This window comes from Ylistrum balloti, unplaced genomic scaffold (assembly GCF_031769215.1).
Source record: "Ylistrum balloti isolate Yb309-2 unplaced genomic scaffold, AGI_CSIRO_Ybal_v1 Utg371022, whole genome shotgun sequence".
NCBI lineage: Eukaryota > Metazoa > Mollusca > Bivalvia > Pectinida > Pectinidae > Ylistrum > Ylistrum balloti.
The window spans coordinates 132978-156245 of NW_026782568.1; the positions used below are offsets into that span (position 1 = coordinate 132978).

Sequence of the window (23268 nt, forward strand, 5' to 3'; positions counted from 1 at the left end):
CCCTGACCTGTAGTACTATCATGGTAGGTTTTTTAGCCTCATCCCTCTACTATGACTCGTTACAAAGTAATGAAGTGGTCAACTTTCTGAAATTATAGGGGGCCCATGAAAACTTGTTTTGTACAAACAAGCATGTGGTATTCAACACATCGTTTAACAACCAGACAATGTTTCTTCACTCTACTATGACTCGTTACAAAGTAATGAATCAGACACTGGTGTGTTTCAGATTGACAGACCAAAACAGAGCCATTATTATAGGTCATCTACCACTGTGTGGCAGGGCCCTAAATAATACTATCCTTGATCAAAACAAGTAAAATTCATTATCTTACATAGTGTTTGTGGTGACTGTGATCTAGTAAAACAAAATATCTAAGCAAGCTTCACCTCTGAACACATAAACATGAGCCTTGTTAGTATTGGTCATCAAAGTCATTCTGTCCTACTGAGGATAACTTATACTCCAACAGGAACATTGAAGTATTACATGTATTGATGGAGGTTAGAATTTGTTGAATGGAATTCATCTCTCAAAACCTTAAAAAACAAATTTTGATATAAATGGTAAAAAAGGGTAGAAAAGTGTAAGACATGAAGACAGCTCACTCCCATGCATGAAGTTATGATGTTTGATGAATCAGCATCTGTTGAATGTGACCTATGACTATAACTTTAACCAAGGACAAACTTGATAAGGAATGTGACCTATGACTATAACCAAGGACAGACTTGATAAGGAATGTGACCTATGACTATAACCAAGGACAGACTTGATAAGGAATGTGACCTATGACTATAACCAAGGACAGACTTGATAAGGAATGTGACCTATGACTATAACCAAGGACAGACTTGATAAGGAATGTGACCTATGACTATAACTTTAACCAAGGACAGACTTGATAAGGAATGTGACCTATGACTATAACCAAGGACAGACTTGATAAGGAATGTGACCTATGACTTTAACCAAGGACAAACTTGATAAGGAATGTGACCTATGACTATAACTTTAACCAAGGACAGACTTGATAAGGAATGTGACCTATGACTATAACCAAGGACAGACTTGATAAGGAATGTGACCTATGACTATAACCAAGGACAGACTTGATAAGGAATGTGACCTATGACTATAACCAAGGACAGACTTGATAAGGAATGTGACCTATGACTATAACTTTAACCAAGGACAGACTTGATAAGGAATGTGACCTATGACTATAACCAAGGACAGACTTGATAAGGAATGTGACCTATGACTTTAACCAAGGACAAACTTGATAAGGAATGTGACCTATGACTATAACCAAGGACAGACTTGATAAGGAATATGACCTATGACTATAACCAAGGACAGACTTGATAAGGAATGTGACCTATGACTATAACCAAGGACAGACTTGATAAGGAATGTGACCTATGACTATAACCAAGGACAGACTTGATAAGGAATGTGACCTATGACTATAACTTTAACCAAGGACAGACTTGATAAGGAATGTGACCTATGACTTTAACCAAGGACAGACTTGATAAGGAATGTGACCTATGACTAAAACCAAGGACAGACTTGATAAGGAATGTGACCTATGACTATAACTTTAACCAAGGACAGACTTGATAAGGAATGTGACCTATGACTATAACCAAGGACAGACTTGATAAGGAATGTGACCTATGACTATAACCAATGACAGACTTGATAAGGAATGTGACCTATGACTATAACCAAGGACAGACTTGATAAGGAATGTGACCTATGACTATAACCAAGGACAGACTTGATAAGGAATGTGACCTATGACTTTAACCAATGACAGACTTGATAAGGAATGTGACCTATGACTATAACCAAGGACAGACTTGATAAGGAACGTGACCTATGACTATAACCAAGGACAGACTTGATAAGGAATGTGACCTATGACTATAACCAAGGACAGATTTGATAAGGAATGTGACCTATGACTATAACCAAGGACAGACTTGATAAGGAATGTGACCTATGATTATAACCAAGGACAGACTTGATAAGGAATGTGACCTATGACTATAACCAAGGACAGACTTGATAAGGAATGTGACCTATGACTATAACCAAGGACAGACTTGATAAGGAATGTGACCTATGACTATAACCAAGGACAGACTTGATAAGGAATGTGACCTATGACTATAACCAAGGACAGACTTGATAAGGAATGTGACCTATGACTTTAACCAATGACAGACTTGATAAGGAATGTGACCTATGACTATAACCAAGGACAGATTTGATAAGGAATGTGACCTATGACTATAACCAAGGACAGACTTGATAAGGAATGTGACCTATGACTATAACCAAGGACAGACTTGATAAGGAATGTGACCTATGACTATAACCAAGGACAGACTTGATAAGGAATGTGACCTATGACTATAACCAAGGACAGACTTGATAGGATAGTAGAACTTGGTGTTAGGATTCTATCAGTAAATATGAATTAAATCTATTGACAGATATGGCATTGATACAGAATGCAGAAATGTTAGAAATGGGCACTATGATGTTTAAAAGAAAAAAGAAATCACAAGTACTCACATTATATTAGAATTATACTTAGTAATTGGTAAACTTGATGCAGTTGTTAAGGATTTTTTTTTATTGGATAGGGTTTCAAATTATTCAGAAACCAGTTTCAGTAACCAAAGCAACAAAATGCAAACAACCACAGGTGATCATAGGATATCATAACACTTAAGAGATGGTACTACAGATATCAGAAATATGTAGAACATAATGATGTTCATGAAATGTTGTTGATATTGTATAACATTTAAGGGATAGTACTACAGATACAACAAATATGTAGAATATAATGACATCCATGAAATGTGACATTGGCATCTTTACGACACATAGAATTTAATTTTCTTGTCCATATGGCAATAAAGCAATATATGTCATGCAAAGCTACAATTAAATTTGGTGTTGGCGCCATCATTAACATCAAACTACAGACAACCTGTGGTTAACCAAATACATTTTCATTTAAAGTCATTAGCTCGATTCTATATATATATATATATATAGAATAGCTACTCCACCATGTTCATCAAACAAACAAAACATTTTTCAAATACTACACAGACAAATTATGACAAAACAAAATGATCAGTGCAGGTCAGTTAACACCCTGGTCCAGAAATCATCGTAACAGGTCAGTTCACACCCTGGTCCAGTAATCATTGTAACAGGTCAGTTAACACCCTGGTCCAGAAATCATTGTAACAGGTCAGTTAACACCCTGGTCCAGAAATCATTGGTACAGGTCAGTTAACACCCTGGTTCAGTAATCATTGGTACAGGTCAGTTAACACCCTGGTCCAGAAATCATTGGTACAGGTCAGTTAACACCCTGGTTCAGCAATCATTGTTACAGGTCAGTTAACACCCTGGTCCAGAAATCATTCGTACAGGTCAGTTAACACCCTGGTCCAGAAATCATTGGTACAGGTCAGTTAACACCCTGGTCCAGAAATCATTGGTACAGGTCAGTTAACACCCAGATCCAGTAATCATTGTTTCAGGTCAGTTAACACCCTTGTTCAGAAATCATTGGTACAGGTCAGTTAACACCCAGATCCAGTAATCATTGTTTCAGGTCAGTTAACACCCTTGTTCAGAAATCATTGGTACAGGTCAGTTAACACCCTGGTCCAGAAATCATTGGTACAGGTCAGTTAACACCCTGGTCCAGAAATCATTGGTACAGGTCAGTTAACACCCTGGTCCAGAAATCATTGGTACAGGTCAGTTAACACCCTGGTTCAGTAATCATTGGTACAGGTCAGTTAACACCCTGGTCCAGAAATCATTGGTACAGGTCAGTTAACACCCTGGTTCAGCAATCATTGTTACAGGTCAGTTAACACCCTGGTCCAGAAATCATTCGTACAGGTCAGTTAACACCCTGGTCCAGAAATCATTGGTACAGGTCAGTTAACACCCTGGACCAGAAAATCATTGGTACAGGTCAGTTAACACCCTGGTCCAGAAATCATTGGTACAGGTCAGTTAACACCCTGGTCCAGAAGTCATTGTTACAGGTCAGTTAACACCCTGGTTCAGCAATCATTGTTACAGGTCAGTAACACCTTGGTCCAGAAATCATTGGTACAGGTCAGTTAACACCCTGGACCAGAAATCCTTGGTAAAGGTCAGTTAACACCCTGGTCCAGAAATCCTTGGTAAAGGTCAGTTAACACCCTGGACCAGAAATCCTTGGTAAAGGTCAGTTAACACCCTGGTCCAGAAAATCATTGGTACAGGTCAGTTAACACCCTGGTCAGTTAACACCATGGTCCAGCAATCATTAGTACAGGCCCCACTTGTATAAAACATCTCAACTTGAGATTTCCTCAAGTCGAGATTTTCCTCAGCTAATATCTCCTTGAAAATTTCTTGTATGAAAATTCCTCAAGGAATTTCAGGACATCCTAGCTGATGCCTTCCTCCTGTTCCCTGAGAAAATTTTATACAAGCCGTTTTTGAGGAGATATCAGCTGAGGAAAATCTCTACTTGAGGAAATCTCAAGTTGAGATGTTTTATACAAGTGGGGCCAGGTCAGTTAACACCATGGTCCAGCAATCATTAGTCTAGCCTGACTTATACCTGGTTAAAGTCACCAGCATGTTTATACTGTTCAGGCCATCCTGACCTATACCTGGTTAAAGTTACATGTATGTTTGTACTGTTCAGTCTAGCCTGACTTATACCTGGTTATAGTTACCAGTAAGTTATACTGTTCAGGATCCAACCTGACCTATACCTGCTTAAAGTTACCTGTATGTTTATACTGTTCAGAATCCAACCTGACCTATAACTGGTTAAAGTTACCTGTATGTTTATACTGTTCAGAATCCAACCTGACCTATAACTGGTTAAAGTTACTAGTATGTTTATACTGTTCAGAATCCAACCTGACTTAAACCTGGTTATAGTTACCAGCAAGTTATACTGTTCAGGATCCAACCTGACCTATACCTGCTTAAAGTTACCTGTATGTTTATACTGTTCAGAATCCAACATGACCTATAACTGCTTAAAGTTACCTGTATGTTTATACTGTTCAGAATCCAACATGACCTATAACTGGTTAAAGTTACTAGTATGTTTATACTGTTCAGAATCCAACCTGACTTAAACCTGGTTATAGTTACCAGCAAGTTATACTGTTCAGGATCCAACCTGACCTATATCTGGTTATAGTTACCAGTAAGTTATACTGTTCAGGATCCAACCTAACCTATACCTGGTTATAGTTACCAGTAAGTTATACTGTTCAGGATCCAACCTGACCTATACCTGGTTATAGTTACCAGTAAGTTATACTGTTCAGGATCCAACCTGGCCTACTCTTAACAGCCGGATTATCATTTTTTTTTGTTTTACATTTCACCATCAATATCAGTGAACAACCACACTTGTTTTAAAAATCTGATATCCTGCCTGGTTCTGAAGAAAACTTAAAGCAATGTAGGTGGAAAAGATATTATTTTCCCATTAAAAGTGATGAGTGAATAAGTATTAACTGTATGACAAGAGACTTGACTTTATCATTAAATAGCACCATGGTTACTATACATTTTTCACTCCTATAAAAAAATATGGTGAATGTTGTAGAGACCCAAAGCATTTAAATCTTTGGTATGGAAAAATAAAGGGCCATAACTTCACATAAAATGGGGTAGAAGACTCTTTTCTGCATATGTATTATCTGCCAATCCATTTCCCAGTGATACACAATACCATACGCCTAGACTGGTGAATTTATCAGTTGAAATATGACGGATAAAAAAACATGGTTCAGACAAAGAATTTGCTTATGTCAAGCTAGCCAACGTTGTATCAGTGGGATCCACAATGGGCCTATCAAGAGGAATTATGATTATGCGTAATGCAGGTTGGTTGCCATTTCAGTTGTTGATTTTACATAGCCAAGGCTCCTACAGATTGATCTGGCTCTGACATGGTTTCACACCTCTTAAATCTTCTGCTGTTTAGTTAAAATGACATGAAGCTTTGAAGTTAATTCTATATCTATACTTGTTTACCAGAATAGTAGCTGCATCTTTCCACAGCTGGCATGTTGTTCCAGTCTACAAATGCTGTAACTTACCTAAATAAATATCACAAACTATTGACAACCTGAATACCAATACAAGAATCTTCTCTTTTAACAATCAACTTAAGGTTGAAGGCAAGAATCGCCAAGTTTTTTGTGCACATTCCATGCAGAAAATACCAATCTCATCTGCAACTTTTAATTCACAAGATTTCAACATCTGTTATTTCAAAAAGGCATTCAATGGTAATGACAATGTGAAGTTTTCATTCCGCACCTATATTCCATCAGAAATTCATCTATAGCCACAGATGACACAGTAAGATCTGTCTTATATTCATCTGAACAATCATAAAGTAACCATGGACATTTCATATTAAGTCACAGATATAATTCATATTTATCTAGCAAAGAAAAAACTGACAGACTAGTCTTGTCATTATACAAAAAAAAAAAACAATGAATGGTTTAGTTCATTTTCACACCAGATAATAAGAATAATTGTGATTTCTATTGAACCAAATTGAATTTTGAAAATACAAACAATGGGTTTAGCAAGCATTATTTTGGAATGAAGTACAATCTAATTATGACCATGTAGTATAGCATTACCTTTCCATTTAAAATCTTGATGGCTATAGGCTTACCAGACAGCTAATGAGTTTGTTGGTGCTCACATGGGTCAGTGTACTGCAACCAGGATGTTTTGTTTCTCTTTCTGATCAATGTTTCATTGTGATCTCTTCTCAATATAGCCGTAAACTCAATTAACACCGATTGCTTTCAGCGTCACTGCCAGCTCCATTCAGACATTATCTCAAGAACACCACACTCCCGATTTGATTATATATTCCACCTGCTATATCATAGTCAATCCCAAATCCCTGTTTGAAGGCACACCCAAAAGTGTGGATGGGGTATCAAATAAGAGGCAAAAGGTTCAGCAGAATACTATGTAACCGGGAAATGAAAAGCAGAATACTATGTAACCGGGAAATGAAAAGCAAAATACTATGAAGATGACTGTCAGTGGTAACTGGTAGGATACAGGTACATTTGCCTTGCTTTTTTAAAAAATTTTTTAAAATACAGCTTTAATTCAGATATGGAAGGGGTCAGTTTGATGTTGTAAGAACAACTTTACACCCCCCCCCCCCCCCCCCCCACTCCTCCGCCGCAAAGATTACGTTATTTTTACAACAATTTACATTTGATACAAGCTATCAGCTGAAATTATGTTATCACTCTTGTTGACCAGGGTGAATAGTGCTAAGTGTGAAGAAGCTAGAGTACCCAGATAAACCGACATAATTGGGAAGAGAAGCAAACATTAAGAGGTCAAGATGACAGGTGAATGCATAAACCACAGCATCAGCTACCCAAATTAAGATGAATTATGACAATCAAAAATTTGGGAAATTCACTGAAGTGAAAAATCTTGATCTTTAAAGTGTTGCAAAATTTGTTAACACTTTTCTACTGCAAAAGCTTCTTTCAGGTACAGAGAATTTAATCTTTGAAATGATACCAAGATACATCAAAATAGTTTATTTATTCCACAAGCTGTCTGGAAACTAATCAAAGGCAATGCAACATTGCTTTAATGATATATTTGTATCTATTGTTATTCAAATCCTATGTACAAAATGCAGCATTTCAAATACAGTTTCACAATAACTCATGTTGCTTGTTCCAAAGAGGTATCCACTTATCTACCATTTATTACACACCATAAACAGAAACTTAAACATGGTGGAAAACTTTCTCACCAATCTTTCTTTATTGCCTGTGCTGTGAAATTTTGCTTCGGTAGACAGATTACTTAACAGTATGACTGTCTTGACCATAAGAACATGGGTGCGAGACACCATGTAGTAGAGAATATCAGTGCTATTGGCTGGCTGATAAGTAGCCTTACAGAGGCACCACAATAGCCTGGTCCAAAGGGAAAGTCATTACAATACACAAAAAATCATACTCTGTGTAAACCAAACCATTACAACATGGAGAAGAATTGCTTGTCCTTGTTTTCACATATCACCGTTCATATCCTATCAGGAGAAAATGTATGGTTACAGTTCTTAAAGGTAACAAAGATTTCATATCAAAAAAGATGATAAGAACTTCCTGTAAATCTCACTTTTGACAATACATGAGTCATTAATAGGTAAACATGCTGATCTATTGTAGATAACATAAAAACAAACTTCTGACTTGATTTGTCAAAGGTTTTACAGGTCCCTTTTTTAGCTAATGAGGTAGAGCAAACAACAGTGTTAAGTGTGTTAATCAGTGGAGTGATGTGCGTTGGGTGTAGATACCAAAAGGTATGTAGGGTGAGGAAATAGAATTCAAAAATTAATCCAAGTAGTTTCCATCACAAGATACCCAACATCACCAGTAAGCTATTGATTGGCTGATAAATAACCTACTTCCTAGTGACGTTTCGCTTGATACAAACATCTTCGATTCAGTTTCATTTTTTTATTTTTTATTTAAAATTGTCAATTGATATTAGCTTTCATGAACGATGAAAAGTTCATGGAAAAACTGACTTTTTGTATAACTTAATTCTATACCCATGATAGCCAATTGTTTACTTGTTATTACTCATGTTGATCTTAAACAATTGGCCGTAAATGGGCCTTTGACATTAAATCCAATGTGCATACAAAATATGTGTAAACAGCTGGGACAAAATACATAAAAGTTTCTATCTAGCATATTTTGATCCCTTCAATTTAGACCTGGAGAGTTTTAGTCTGGCAGTTCTTGAGTAGCTCACAATCCACCAAATTTTCCTATTGATCATCTAAGGTTATCAGAAACCAAAATCTCAAATTTTTGTGCAGATTATCTTTTACACTGCCATTTTCAACCTGTCCTAACCATAACATATTATAATCAAGAGATGTTTTTCATTTCACAAAACTAGTCTTTACAGAAGAAAACCGACAACAGATTATATAACTGGCCCATCAGCTATAGCTCCTAGGCCTACGGGTGATTTAAAAGTAAATTCATCACTTCACGCAATGTTGATAAATACATATGGTGATTTAATAGAAAATTCCATCACTTTATACAATGTTGTTCAATACATTTGAGAGGACACCCATTGGATTAAATAGGACTGACTTGAAGATTTGTTTACATACCTTGATCAGAAAGCTTCAATCTAATACACAAATAGGAAAATGGTCTGAATCCTTCTGGTGTAGCAGAAATAATCACTGATATGTCATCCACACACAAATGTACAATTCCTCATCTAATAAGGACTAATTTCAAAGAGATGCATGTATGTAATGGCTGGCTGGGTACAGGTTAAACTTCCAACTCTCCTGTAGTAAACCTGTAACAACAGCAGAAAAAACACAATATTACAACTGCTTACCAAAACATTCCAGAGTTTTGAGCATGTGGAATGGATACTAGAGAATAATAGTGACAACAGCAGAAAAAACACAATATTACAACTGCTTACCAAAACATTCCAGAGTTTTGAGCATGTGGAATGGATACTAGAGAATAATAGTGACATGCAAACACAAATTTTATACACAGCTGGCGACCACTTCCTGGAGTTTTACAACTTCTTCTGTGATGATGGCTTTGATGATCTAAAACAAAATTATAAAACATTGTCAAGTGGAGATATAAGTACTGTACGTAAGTCGAATTTGCCGTATTGTTATCGAACACAAAAAAACACATCTAGATCTACTTGTCTGTACCTGTCTGTATCAGTGTAAAAATAATCCACCTTGTTAAATCCAATACCCACAGAATTACCTGTTATGTATTGTGTAGTCTCAATACATAAATACCAGCACATGTAATTTCAACCAAGTGTACATGAATACAGTGTATTGATATTTGAAGGTGGTAGCCAATCCATATACCCACTCTGACAATGTTGCTCTCACTAGTACTACACAAAACACCAGCAAATAATCAATAGCAGCCAATCTTGAATGACTTTATGATGATCACAGTGATAAGCTAAGGATGCCACCAACATCTAGATCTGGTATGTTACATACACCTACCAAGCCAATACACCATGGTCTGGAACACACAACACACCAAATCTAGAGCTACTCATATATAGCCAATATGTTATTGATTTTTTATTACTCCATATATATACACACATAGGCAAAACCACATAGAGGTTGTCTTTGTACAGGAAAAAAACAGGAAATAAAGCTATAAAAACATCAATCTAACAACACATTTCCTGTTTACATTGTATACTGTATGGCATATCATATTATAACTACAGGAGTCCAGTGTTACAGTAGTAACTGTTATAACATTGTGATTGGAACAATGGCCTCATTGTTTGTATATATCAGGGAATACATCCTACCTAGGCCCACATTCAGTTATTTATTTTATTTGTGAATTCAACTGATACTAATGATTATATTATTAAAGTATACTAGATACCTCCATTAAATTTTAAAAACCTGCAGTACAATATCATTCTTTATACAACCCTGGAGGCTACCCTGCTGTTGACGTAATGAAATTCAATACACAACTGCACCTAAAAGTAGGAAGTTAATATCCCTTTCCATTATTTATGTCTATTTAACATTGTATGTGGATTTTAAACATCCATATTTCAATACCTAAAATGACAATCTTAGAATTAAACAACATATATTCAAGTACAAGTATGACTGAAATAAGGAAACATGCACAGCCTTCCTGTTACTCTGGCCCAAGTAGTCGTTTCAGAAAAATTGGCCAACATTCCAAGGAGAAGGATAAACTAACTCATGAACAACATGCCGAAGAAAATCAGGGCTGTGGAGAAAGTGAATGTGGGACATACCTGGTATTGACTTGCCAGCTCCCACAATCAGTTCATTCAATTTCAGTTTACAGCGGTCTCTTTCAATTACCTTCAATTACTCCTAAATCACTTAGCAGATACAAATCTTCGATTTTGCAGTTTGTTCTGTATAAGTAATCTTTATTCTTACTGAAAAAATATTGAAAATTATACTAACCATCTTACCTAAGATCATCTTCAAAGTTTACAGTGTGGTCCTGTCAATGACAGGGAATCACTATACAGGTGTTGTCAGTGACAGGGAGTCACTATACAGGTGTTGTCAGTGACAGGAAATTACTATACAGGTGTTGTCAGTGACAGGGAGTCATTATACAGGTGTTGTAAGTGACAGGAAATTACTATACAGGTGTTGTCAGTGACAGGGAGTCACTATACAGGTGTTGTCAGTGACAGGAAATTACTATACAGGTGTTGTCAGTGACAGGGAGTCACCCATACAGTGTTGTCAGTGACCGGGAATCACTAAACAGGTGTTGTCAGTGACAGGGGAGTCACTATACAGGTGTTGTCAGTGACAGGGAATCACTATACAGGTGTTGTCAGTGACAGGGAGTTATCCATACAGGTGTTGTCACTGACAGGGAGTCACTATACAGGTGTTGTCAGCGACAGGGAATCACTATACAGGTGTTGTCAGTGACAGGGAGTCACTATACAGGTGTTGTCAGTGACAGGGAATCACTATACAGGTGTTGTCAGTGACAGGGAGTTATCCATACAGGTGTTGTCACTGACGGGGAGTCACTATACAGGTGTTGTCAGTGACTGGGAATCACCCATACAGGTGTTGTCAGTGACAGGGAGTAACTATACAGGTGTTGTCAGTGACAGGGAATCACTATACAGGTGTTGTCACTGACGAGGAGTCACTATACAGGTGTTGTCAGTGACAGGGAATCACTATACAGGTGTTGTCAGTGACAGGGAGTTATCCATACAGGTGTTGTCACTGACGGGGAGTCACTATACAGGTGTTGTCAGTGACAGGGAATCACAATACAGGTGTTGTCAGTGACAGGGAGTCACCCATACAGGTGTTGTCAGTGACAGGGAGTCATCCATACAGGTGTTGTCAGTGACATGGAGTCACCCATACAGGTGTTGACACTGACAGGGAGTCATCCATACAGGTGTTATCAGTGACAGGGAGTCACCCATACAGGTGTTGTCAGTGACAGGAAATTACTATACAGGTGTTGTCAGTGACAGGGAGTCACCCATACAGTGTTGTCAGTGACCGGGAATCACTAAACAGGTGTTGTCAGTGACAGGGGAGTCACTATACAGGTGTTGTCAGTGACAGGGAATCACTATACAGGTGTTGTCAGTGACAGGGAGTTATCCATACAGGTGTTGTCACTGACAGGGAGTCACTATACAGGTGTTGTCAGCGACAGGGAATCACTATACAGGTGTTGTCAGTGACAGGTAGTCACTATACAGGTATTGTCAGTGACAGGGAATCACTATACAGGTGTTGTCAGTGACAGGGAGTTATCCATACAGGTGTTGTCACTGACGGGGAGTCACTATACAGGTGTTGTCAGTGACTGGGAATCACCCATACAGGTGTTGTCAGTGACAGGGAGTAACTATACAGGTGTTGTCAGTGACAGGGAATCACTATACAGGTGTTGTCACTGACGAGGAGTCAGTATACAGGTGTTGTCAGTGACAGGGAATCACTATACAGGTGTTGTCAGTGACAGGGAATCACAATACAGGTGTTGTCAGTGACAGGGAGTCACCCATACAGGTGTTGTCAGTGACAGGGAGTCATCCATACAGGTGTTGTCAGTGACATGGAGTCACCCATACAGGTGTTGACACTGACAGGGAGTCATCCATACAGGTGTTATCAGTGACAGGGAGTCACCCATACAGGTGCTGTCAGTGACAGGGAGTCACCCATACAGGTGTTATCAGTGACAGGGAGTCATCCATACAGGTGTTGTCAGTGACAGGGAGTCACCCATACAGGTGTTGTCAGTGACAGGGAGTCACCCATACAGGTGTTGTCAGTGACAGGGAGTCATCCATACAGGTGTTGTCAGTGACAGGGAGTCATCCATACAGGTGTTGTCAGTGACAGGGAATCACTATACAGGTGTTGGCAGTGACAGGGAGTCACTATACAGGTGTTGTCAGTGACAGGGAATCACTATACAGGTGTTGTCAGTGACAGGGAGTTATCCATACAGGTGTTGTCACTGACGGGGAGTCACTATACAGGTGTTGTCAGTGACTGGGAATCACCCATACAGGTGTTGTCAGTGACAGGGAGTAACTATACAGGTGTTGTCAGTGACAGGGAATCACTATACAGGTGTTGTCAGTGACAGGGAGTCACTATACAGGTGTTGTCAGTGACAGGGAATCACTATACAGGTGTTGTCAGTGACAGGGAGTTATCCATACAGGTGTTGTCACTGACGGGGAGTCACTATACAGGTGTTGTCAGTGACTGGGAATCACCCATACAGGTGTTGTCAGTGACAGGGAGTAACTATACAGGTGTTGTCAGTGACAGGGAATCACTATACAGGTGTTGTCACTGACGGGGAGTCACTATACAGGTGTTGTCAGTGACAGGGAATCACAATACAGGTGTTGTCAGTGACAGGGAGTCACCCATACAGGTGTTGTCAGTGACAGGGAGTAACTATACAGGTGTTGTCAGTGACAGGGAATCACTATACAGGTGTTGTCACTGACGGGGAGTCACTATACAGGTGTTGTCAGTGACAGGGAGTCACCCATACAGGTGTTATCAGTGACAGGGAGTCACCCATACAGGTGTTGTCAGTGACAGGGAGTCACCCATACAGGTGTTGTCAGTGACAGGGAGTCACCCATACAGGTGTTGTCAGTGACAGGGAGTCACCCATACAGGTGTTGTCAGTGACAGGGAGTCATCCATACAGGTGTTGTCAGTGACAGGGAATCACTATACAGGTGTTGTCACTGACAGGAAGTCACCCATACAGGTGTTGTCAGTGACAGGGAGTCACTCATACAGGTGTTGTCAGTGACAGGGAGTCACCCATACAGGTGTTGTCAGCGACAGGGAATCACTATACAGGTGTTGTCAGTGACAGGGAATCACCCATACAGGTGTTGTCAGTGACAGGGAGTCATCCATACAGGTGTTGTCACTGACGGGGAGTCATCCATACAGGTGTTGTCAGTGACTGGGAATCACCCATACAGGTATTGTCAGTGACAGGGAGTCACCCATACAGGTGTTGTCAGTGACAGGGAGTCACCCATACAAGTGTTGTCAGTGACAGGGAGTCACCCAGTCAGTGACAGGGAGTCACCCATACAAGTGTTGTCAGTGACAGGGAGTCACCCATACAGGTGTTGTCAGTGACAGGGAATCACTATACAAGTGTTGTCAGTGACAGGGAGTCATCCATACAGGTGTTGTCAGTACCTTGAGTACTGCTGATAATAATGACAGAGATCCCAGAGGGATCTTGGCGCCCACCTGTTTTCAGTTCTAGAAGATTTTTGTTTGTTTGTTACAGGTGTTGTAAATGTTCATGAACTGGTCTTCATTGAATGTACTCAATGATGGCACAAGATATTTTTATTAAGCACCTATTAGCAAATATCATTTGAAAAAGATCCCAAAGTATTATTAGATAGCAGTCAGTTACAGGTGGATAATGGACAATATGCTTGTGCTGTATTACTGTCGACATCCAAGATGGCTGCCTGTGGGCCACCTTGATTTCAAATCAGTCCAAAAAAGGTACAATGCACAACTAGGGACCAAGGGAAACCAATATCTATGAAATATTAGAAGGATCCATCCTGGACTTCCTCAGATATAGCAGTAACAAGATTTTACTCTCAAAATCCAAGATGGCTGCCTGTCAGCCATCTTGATTTCGGATCAGTCCAAAAAGGTATAATGCACAACTTGGAACCAAAGGGAACCTGCATATGAAATTTGAGAAAGATCCATCCAGTACTTTCCAAGAAATAGCAGTAACAAACTTTTACTTCCAAAATCCAAGATGGTTGCCTGTCGGCCATCTTGAATTCAAATCAGTCCAAAAAAGGTACAATGTACAACTAGGGACCAAGGGGAAACTGCATATGAAATTTGAGAAAGATCCATCCTGTACTTTTCCAGAAATAGCGGTAACAAGAATTGTTTACTGACGGACGGACGGACGGACGGACGGACGACAGACCACGGACGCAGGGCGATTTGAATAACCCACCATCTATTTGAATAGATGGTGGGCTAAAAAGCTAAATCTCTTGATCCATCATCAATAAAAACAAGTATAACATTTTGTCAGTTTCTCTTGAATTTCCATCTTCTAATTACACTTTGTTAGTTGTTGTGATATATAAACACAACATAAGATTTTTTTTTCTGTTCTGGTGGAGAATTCTGTAAGTACTTGTACATGGGCCAACACATTGATACTGAAGAAAACCCAATTTCTAGCAGTCTCTGATTGGGTGTGAAGTAGAGAAGGCATAATGGCCCCTCTACTATACATCTGGTGTCAGTATTTAATTTGGTTTTCCAAAGCAATGAGATTGTGTTTCCAAGCATCAAATTAGTAACATCAAACTTTTTGTCTGTTTATTTTGCTGAAACTATTTTTCTAATTTACAGTCAGCTTAATGAAAAACAGTGCCAACTAGAACTGCCATCCAGAAGATAACTTATATCCCTTGTTGATGCCAAGAATTTATACATGTATGTCCCAGTGACAAGGTTTTCTTTAAATCCATCACTGCTATGGGACATTTTCTTGCAGTTTCATTGAATTTGATTCACAATTTAATAGGTTATGAGTAGCCGTTTGGAAAATATTTTGTCCAAACAAACATCTTATCCTGAACCAGTTTTTATGGCACCCTAGCAGAACCAATATTTTGGATAATAGTATCAAAACATACTTGCCATCTGATGTACCAAGCTTCAGCTTATTTTGAAGTTTTGACCAATTAGCAGCATCCATATGTTTCCATAGTAACAATTCTGGAAGCACCTGATGTGTCAAATTATATGCTTTTGTAAGTTACACCATTTGACAAAGTTTCATTAAAACTGACAGATTTGCTACATATGGCAACAAAAGGTTCTGCTAAATAAACAACATTTGGTCTACATTCACGTAGTTTACATTGTTTTGAAAAACAAGTTAATTATCTTTTTGTTATTTCAAATAGTTCCATACAACTGAAAGTATTGAAATGGAGAATTTCTACTAGATAACTTGCTTGATAACTGAACAAAGTTTTAAGTAATTACCTTAAACATTTTAAGAGAATGGGTCCAGAAAACTGAACTTTGTGATTTGTCCTATCTGTTTCCATGGTAACAGATAAAGTATTTAAATTGAGAACTTCTCCATAATAAAAGGCACTACTACATTACTAGCTTTATTACTGAACAAAGTTTCTTGAACGGTTTCAGAGCACTGGTCAGGAAAATTACCTTGCATGGACGGGGCCCAATTTAATATTCCCAACCAATTGCATTTGGCAGGGGTTAAAAAGCCATGATGATCATGTGATAATCATGTCCTGTTATTTGAGCTACCTAAGCGGTTTTTTTCCTCAAATCAAATACAAAAAAAAACATTTGAAGAGGATTTGATAAGTTTTTTTTAACTGAAATGCTGCATATTGCAAATAAATCACTACAAAATAGTGTAAAATGGTGTGAAAATGGATTTCTTACAGGATTGTGGATGTTGTATGGTTACTAAAAACACAACTCTCGCTAAAGAGGAGAGTTTAGATTTTAAAAAACAAACTTCTCTCTATATCTTGAATATTTACAATATTACAACTGGTGCCTTACCAAAGTGATACAAGGTGTCTGATAGAATAATTTGGTAGCCTGTTTACCTTTATCAACATTTTTTCCATTGTTTGGGCCTAACTAGTATCATTTTAGTAATCAGTACTGACTTTGAAGGTTTTGGTGGACTATATTCGACACAGGTGACTTGATCGCTATTGTTTACCTGTGACAAGAGGTAAAACTTTACCACATCGTTCCTTTGTTTTGTTTCAGTTAGTATACAACGTATTACCCACCTGCAGCACACAAGCACAGGTTTATCTAAATACTAACCTGTTCAGAGAATGTGCATGGTTTAGTATTTGGTTATCAACCTTCTCTCATGCATGGTAATCAGACAATGTACATATGATAAACAAGAACCAAATTTAATGTGTCATGATCACAATAAATATAATATACAATATTAATATTTGTTTTCTACGTGTCATTATATCTCATTTACTACAATTAATGATAAACATTGCTATTAAATCCAGACAATTCTGGAATCACAATTGACCCAGGATTTCACAGCTGTAGAAAAAATGAAAAAAATAATTTCAAAAGAAAACGATCATTTTCCATGGAAAAATGTGTGTTATCCATGGACAAATTAAATTCCATTGACAATAGAAAAGCCATGGACTTCATGGACATGCCTGTAAATTTCAACCATGCAGTAAGTTGGATATTGAAACTCAGTATCCGTATATATCCTTATACTAACCTCGGGTAAGGCAACGTTTGGATTTCATGAGCTCAGGTTAGTATAGCAATGCATACCTCCGCTTCTGCAGATTTCCTTTACACAACTGGTGGGAGTAGCTACCTCAGGGGATAATTACCAGATAATTAGTGTTACAATGAACAGCCCAGGTGTCAAATATGGACACTTGCTTGGGATTAAAGCTTACAGAAATATTCTTTCTGCAGAAAAAAAAAGAGAAAACATATAATAGCCAATACTTAATTTTGGACTACTGAGTATCATAATTAGCATTTCTCTTTATTTGATTCATAGAGGGAATCTTTGTTACATGGAAAAAATATCAGAATATATGGGTTCCACTGTATATACATAGATATGTACATCACATTTTCAAAGCTTGTACCCACATTTGCAAGGTTAACTCTGAGGAAGAGGCTGATGGTGTCTGAACATCTTTCAGTTGGCAATGACAACAAGTATTCCAAATGAAAATGATAGTTCAATACTTCTGTTAATCAACTTTAAAATATGAAGAGCAGAAACTAATTACATAACCATTCTCTGTGTGACTGATCTTCAACTAACACAGAATGCTGTCTTGGTTACTGTAAATGAGACCATGAACTATTGAGACTGGCATGTGGTAGCTGGGTAAAATACAGGTAGTACCACTATAACATCTAGAGAAAATCTACATCATACTGGAACCAACTTCTGTTCCTAATACTATAAGAACAAAATATACAAGGGTGTTAAGCATAATGGCTTAAACTGAAGAAAAAATAAATATATAATTTCCAAAGTCATCACACAAAATGAAATCTGGACAGACGCATTAACTAGTTATAAACCATTACCTCATTCCCAATATGTGGCTATTGCTTGCACTGGCAAGAGTGTATTCTCATCACGACCAATCATGTACATATCTGATGCATCATAAAACTACATAACAACAATGACATAATAAAACCTTATCCCAAGTGAACTTGGTTTTATAACTCTAAAATAAATGGTGTTGAAGTTTGATTACAGAATATACAAACAGATTTTCACATATCACAAGTTCAAAAATTTGTAAGGACCATATTAGTTCAGCTGGTTACAACGTTGGCCTACAGAGCTCAGCTGGTTACAGCGTTGGTCTACAGAGCTCAGCTGGTTACAGCGTTGACCTACAGAGCTCAGCTGGTTACAGCGTTGGCCTACAGAGCTCAGCTGGTTACAGCGTTGGCCTACAGAGCGCAGCTGGTTACATCGTTGGCCTACAGAGCTCAGCTGGTTACATCGTTGGCCTACAGAGCTCAGCTTGTTACAGCGTTGGCCTACAGAGCTCAGCTGGTTACAGCGTTGGCCTACAGAGCTCAGCTTGTTACAGCATTGGCCTACAGAGCTCAGCTTGTTAAATCATTGGCCTACAGAGCTCAGTTGGTTACAGCGTTGGTCTAAGAGCTCAGCTGGTTACATTATTGGCCTACAGAGCTCAGTTGGTTACAGCGTTGGCCTACAGAGCTCAGCTTGTTACAGCATTGGCCTACAGAGCTCAGCTTGTTAAATCATTGGCCTACAGAGCTCAGTTGGTTACAGCGTTGGTCTAAGAGCTCAGCTGGTTACATTATTGGCCTACAGAGCTCAGCTGGTTACAGCGTTGGTCTACAGAGCTCAGCTGGTTACAGCGTTGGTCTACAGAGCTCAGCTGGTTACAGCATTGGCCTACAGAGCTCATTTGGTTACAGCGTTGGCCTACAGAGCATCGAGTGAAGATTACAGATGTGTGATTTATGTTTCTCAGGTCTGGATCAGACCATTATGCTGTCATTGTTGTGTCCATAGTAGAAAAGACAATTTACCTTTACAGCTCTGGATGGCATGTGGTGGACCTCCTGTATGTTGTTCAGTGAGGTAGTCATAAGCAATGACATAGAGACTTGCCTCAAAATGACCCTGGCAATCAATGGGTGCTAAACCCAATATTAACACAAGGAAAATTTGTGTGGGACTTTTTGTTGGATTTACTAGTACTCCGCTACCTGAAATTAAGACATAATGACAACTGTATGTGCTCTCAGGTGTAACATGAAAGGGATAGTAACCAAACTGAGGATTTTTCGGCAACACTATAACCTAGATGCACTAATGTAGAAATAAATGAAGTATGTGGTGGACATAAAAAAACAGTGAAAATAGATGAAGTTGATATTATTTGATATCAATGAACTAACAGTGATATGACACAAATTTAATAAGTGGCAGCTATAGTGATACTAATACATACAAGCTTTAAGAAATTGTGTCACAGCATGCAGAAGAGAGAAGATTACAGCAAGAAGCATGTCAAGGTTACTATGTAATTAGGTCCATACAATAAGCTTGTAACCATTTTACCATATGGCAGAACTCCCTGCCCCACTGTGAGAATGTCTGTACACTGAGTCAACCAAGTAAGTACTCCAAATCAGTATTTGGCATATATTCAACATTTACAAAAACACCAACTGACAATTCTACATTGTCCTAACATCTATACATGATAAAAGGACAACATTTACACATAACAACTACTAAGAATTTGTAAAATGTGTTCTATAGCAAAAGCCTTCAACACTAAACCATGTTGAATGTTTGTCTCCACTGATATCTTATTTATCATTTAATAAAACATACAGATCCATCATGCATGGTTTGGTGTCAATAACAGAACTGATATGGCTGTCTGTCATTAATAGAAGCCATGCAGTAAACCTGCTTCATGCAGTAAACCGGCTCCATACTTAGTGTCATCAACCACTACTGTATAACAGAACCAATGCAGTATACCAGCATCACCCCTTGTCAGTAGAATGTATGTGGCATACTGACTGGCAAGGCATAGTCTGCCTACTACATACCTGACCCCGTGTCATTAACAGAACTGATACTGTATACCTGACCCTGTGTCATTAACAGAACTGATACTGTATACCTGACCCTGTGTCATTAACAGAACTGATACTGTATACCTGACCCTGTGTCATTAACAGAACTGATACTGTATACCTGACCCTGTGTCATTAACAGAACTGATACTGTATACCTGACCCTGTGTCATTAACAGAACTGATACTGTATACCTGACCCTGTGTCATTAACAGAACCAATACTGTATACCTGACCCTGTGTCATTAACACAACCAATACTGTATACCTGACCCTGTGTCATTAACAGAACCGATACTGTATACCTGACCCTGTGTCATTAACAGAACTGATACTGTATACCTGACCCTGTGTCATTAACAGAACCAATACTGTATACCTGACCCCGTGTCATTAACAGAACCGATACTGTATACCTGACCCTGTGTCATTAACAGAACCAATACTGTATACCTGACCCTGTGTCATTAACAGAACCGATACTGTATACCTGACCCTGTGTCATTAACAGAACCGATACTGTATACCTGACCCTGTGTCATTAACAGAACCGATACTGTATACCTGACCCCATGTCATTAACAGAACCGATACTGTATACCTGACCCTGTGTCATTAACAGAACCGATACTGTATACCTGACCCTGTGTCATTAACAGAACCAATACTGTATACCTAACCCTGTGTCATTAACAGAACTGATACTGTATACCTGAACCTGTGTCATTAACAGAACTGATACTGTATACCTGACCCTGTGTCATTAACAGAACTGATACTGTATACCTAACCCTGTGTCATTAACAGAACCGATACTGTATACCTAACCCTGTGTCATTAACAGAACTGATACTGTATACCTGAACCTGTGTCATTAACAGAACTGATACTGTATACCTGACCCTGTGTCATTAACAGAACTGATACTGTATACCTGACCCTGTGTCATTAACAGAACTGATACTGTATACCTAACCCTGTGTCATTAACAGAACCGATACTGTATACCTGACCCCATGTCATTAACAGAACCGATACTGTATACCTGACCCTGTGTCATTAACAGAACCGATACTGTATACCTGACCCTGTGTCATTAACAGAACCAATACTGTATACCTAACCCTGTGTCATTAACAGAACTGATACTGTATACCTGACCCCGTGTCATTAACAGAACCGATACTGTATACCTGACCCCATGTCATTAACAGAACCAATACTGTATACCTGACCCCATGTCATTAACAGAACTGATACTGTATACCTGACCCCGTGTCATTACCAGAACTGATACTGTATACCTGACCCTGTGTCATTAACAGAACCAATACTGTATACCTAACCCTGTGTCATTAACAGAACTGATACTGTATACCTGACCCTGTGTCATTAACAGAACCAATACTGTATACCTAACCCTGTGTCTTTAACAGAACCGATACTGTATACCTAACCCTGTGTCATTAACAGAACCAATACTGTATACCTGACCCTGTGTCATTAACAGAACCGATACTGTATACCTAACCCTGTGTCATTAACAGAACTGATACTGTATACCTAACCCTGTGTCATTAACAGAACTGATACTGTATACCTGACCCCATGTCATTAACAGAACCAATACTGTATACCTGACCCCATGTCATTAACAGAACTGATACTGTATACCTGACCCTGTGTCATTAACAGAACTGATACTGTATACCTGACCCTGTGTCATTAACAGAACCAATACTGTATACCTAACCCTGTGTCTTTAACAGAACCAATACTGTATACCTAACCCTGTGTCTTTAACAGAACCGATACTGTATACCTGACCCTGTGTCAATAACAGAACCAATACTGTATACCTGACCCTGTGTCATTAACAGAACTGATACTGTATACCTAACCCTGTGTCATTAACAGAACTGATACTGTATACCTAACCCTGTGTCATTAACAGAACTGATACTGTATACCTGACCCTGTGTCATTAACAGAACCGATACTTTATACCTGACCCCATGTCATTAACAGAACCAATACTGTATACCTGACCCTGTGTCATTAACAGAACTGATACTGTATACCTGACCCTCCTGATATTGTTGATCAGTAGCACTGTAAGCCTTATCTCACAACCCTGATACATTATGTGAGTAAACCATTGGTCATTAACTCAATATGTTTAAACTTATTTATTTGAATAAACAAATTACAGTACAAATAAATTCAGTTAGCACATTATCTAAATATTTGAATTGCATTTTAATTGAATAGAGCTGTACAATACTTTTACTTTGGAAATTTATTGATTTTTTTGGGGCGACAAGTAATACTGTATTGATATCTGAACTTGACAAATTACACACATACATACACACATGAATAGAAGCATTATACCTATCTAAATAAAATCCTTAACTGAACAAAATGTTTACGTTAAAAACAAGAGGCTCATGGGCCTAAATGGTCACCTGACTAATCTCAACTAAACTTGTCTGACTCCAAGATCTTATTGATATAAGGCTGCATACAAAATTTCATTAAAAGCAGTTCATATTTACTCAAGTTATCGTGATCACAAAGTCTATGGTAATAAAACTGTAAAGGGATATAACTCTGTAAATTATTCACCATAACCTATGACCAGATGACTTAAAAAAAAAATTATTTCTTAATATTAAACAGGTTGGCCCAAAGAAATAAATATAATCAAATATTTGCCCCTTAAATGTTTTCAACACACAAATTGTTTATGTAATGTTAAATAGATGATTACAGACTGTAAAAGAATGGGAAATGTTTCTGTTATAAAATTCTTTATTGAGGAGATACCTG

General features: G+C 38.3%; 1 protein-coding gene across 3 annotated transcripts in view; it reads right to left on the reverse strand.

The window, feature by feature from the left end:
* LOC132560152 (neurocalcin homolog) overlaps nucleotides 1–23268 on the reverse strand; it is a 74857-nt gene that overhangs the window by 13273 nt on the left and 38316 nt on the right. For 2 of the 3 annotated variants that reach the window (XM_060224804.1, XM_060224802.1), the window contains one exon: nucleotides 9276–9472. The gene's annotated coding sequence lies outside the window, so the exon portion shown is untranslated. Of the gene's footprint in view, nucleotides 1–9275; nucleotides 9473–9514; nucleotides 9572–23268 lie in introns of those variants that run through there. The other variant, XM_060224803.1, reaches the window with a different exon arrangement.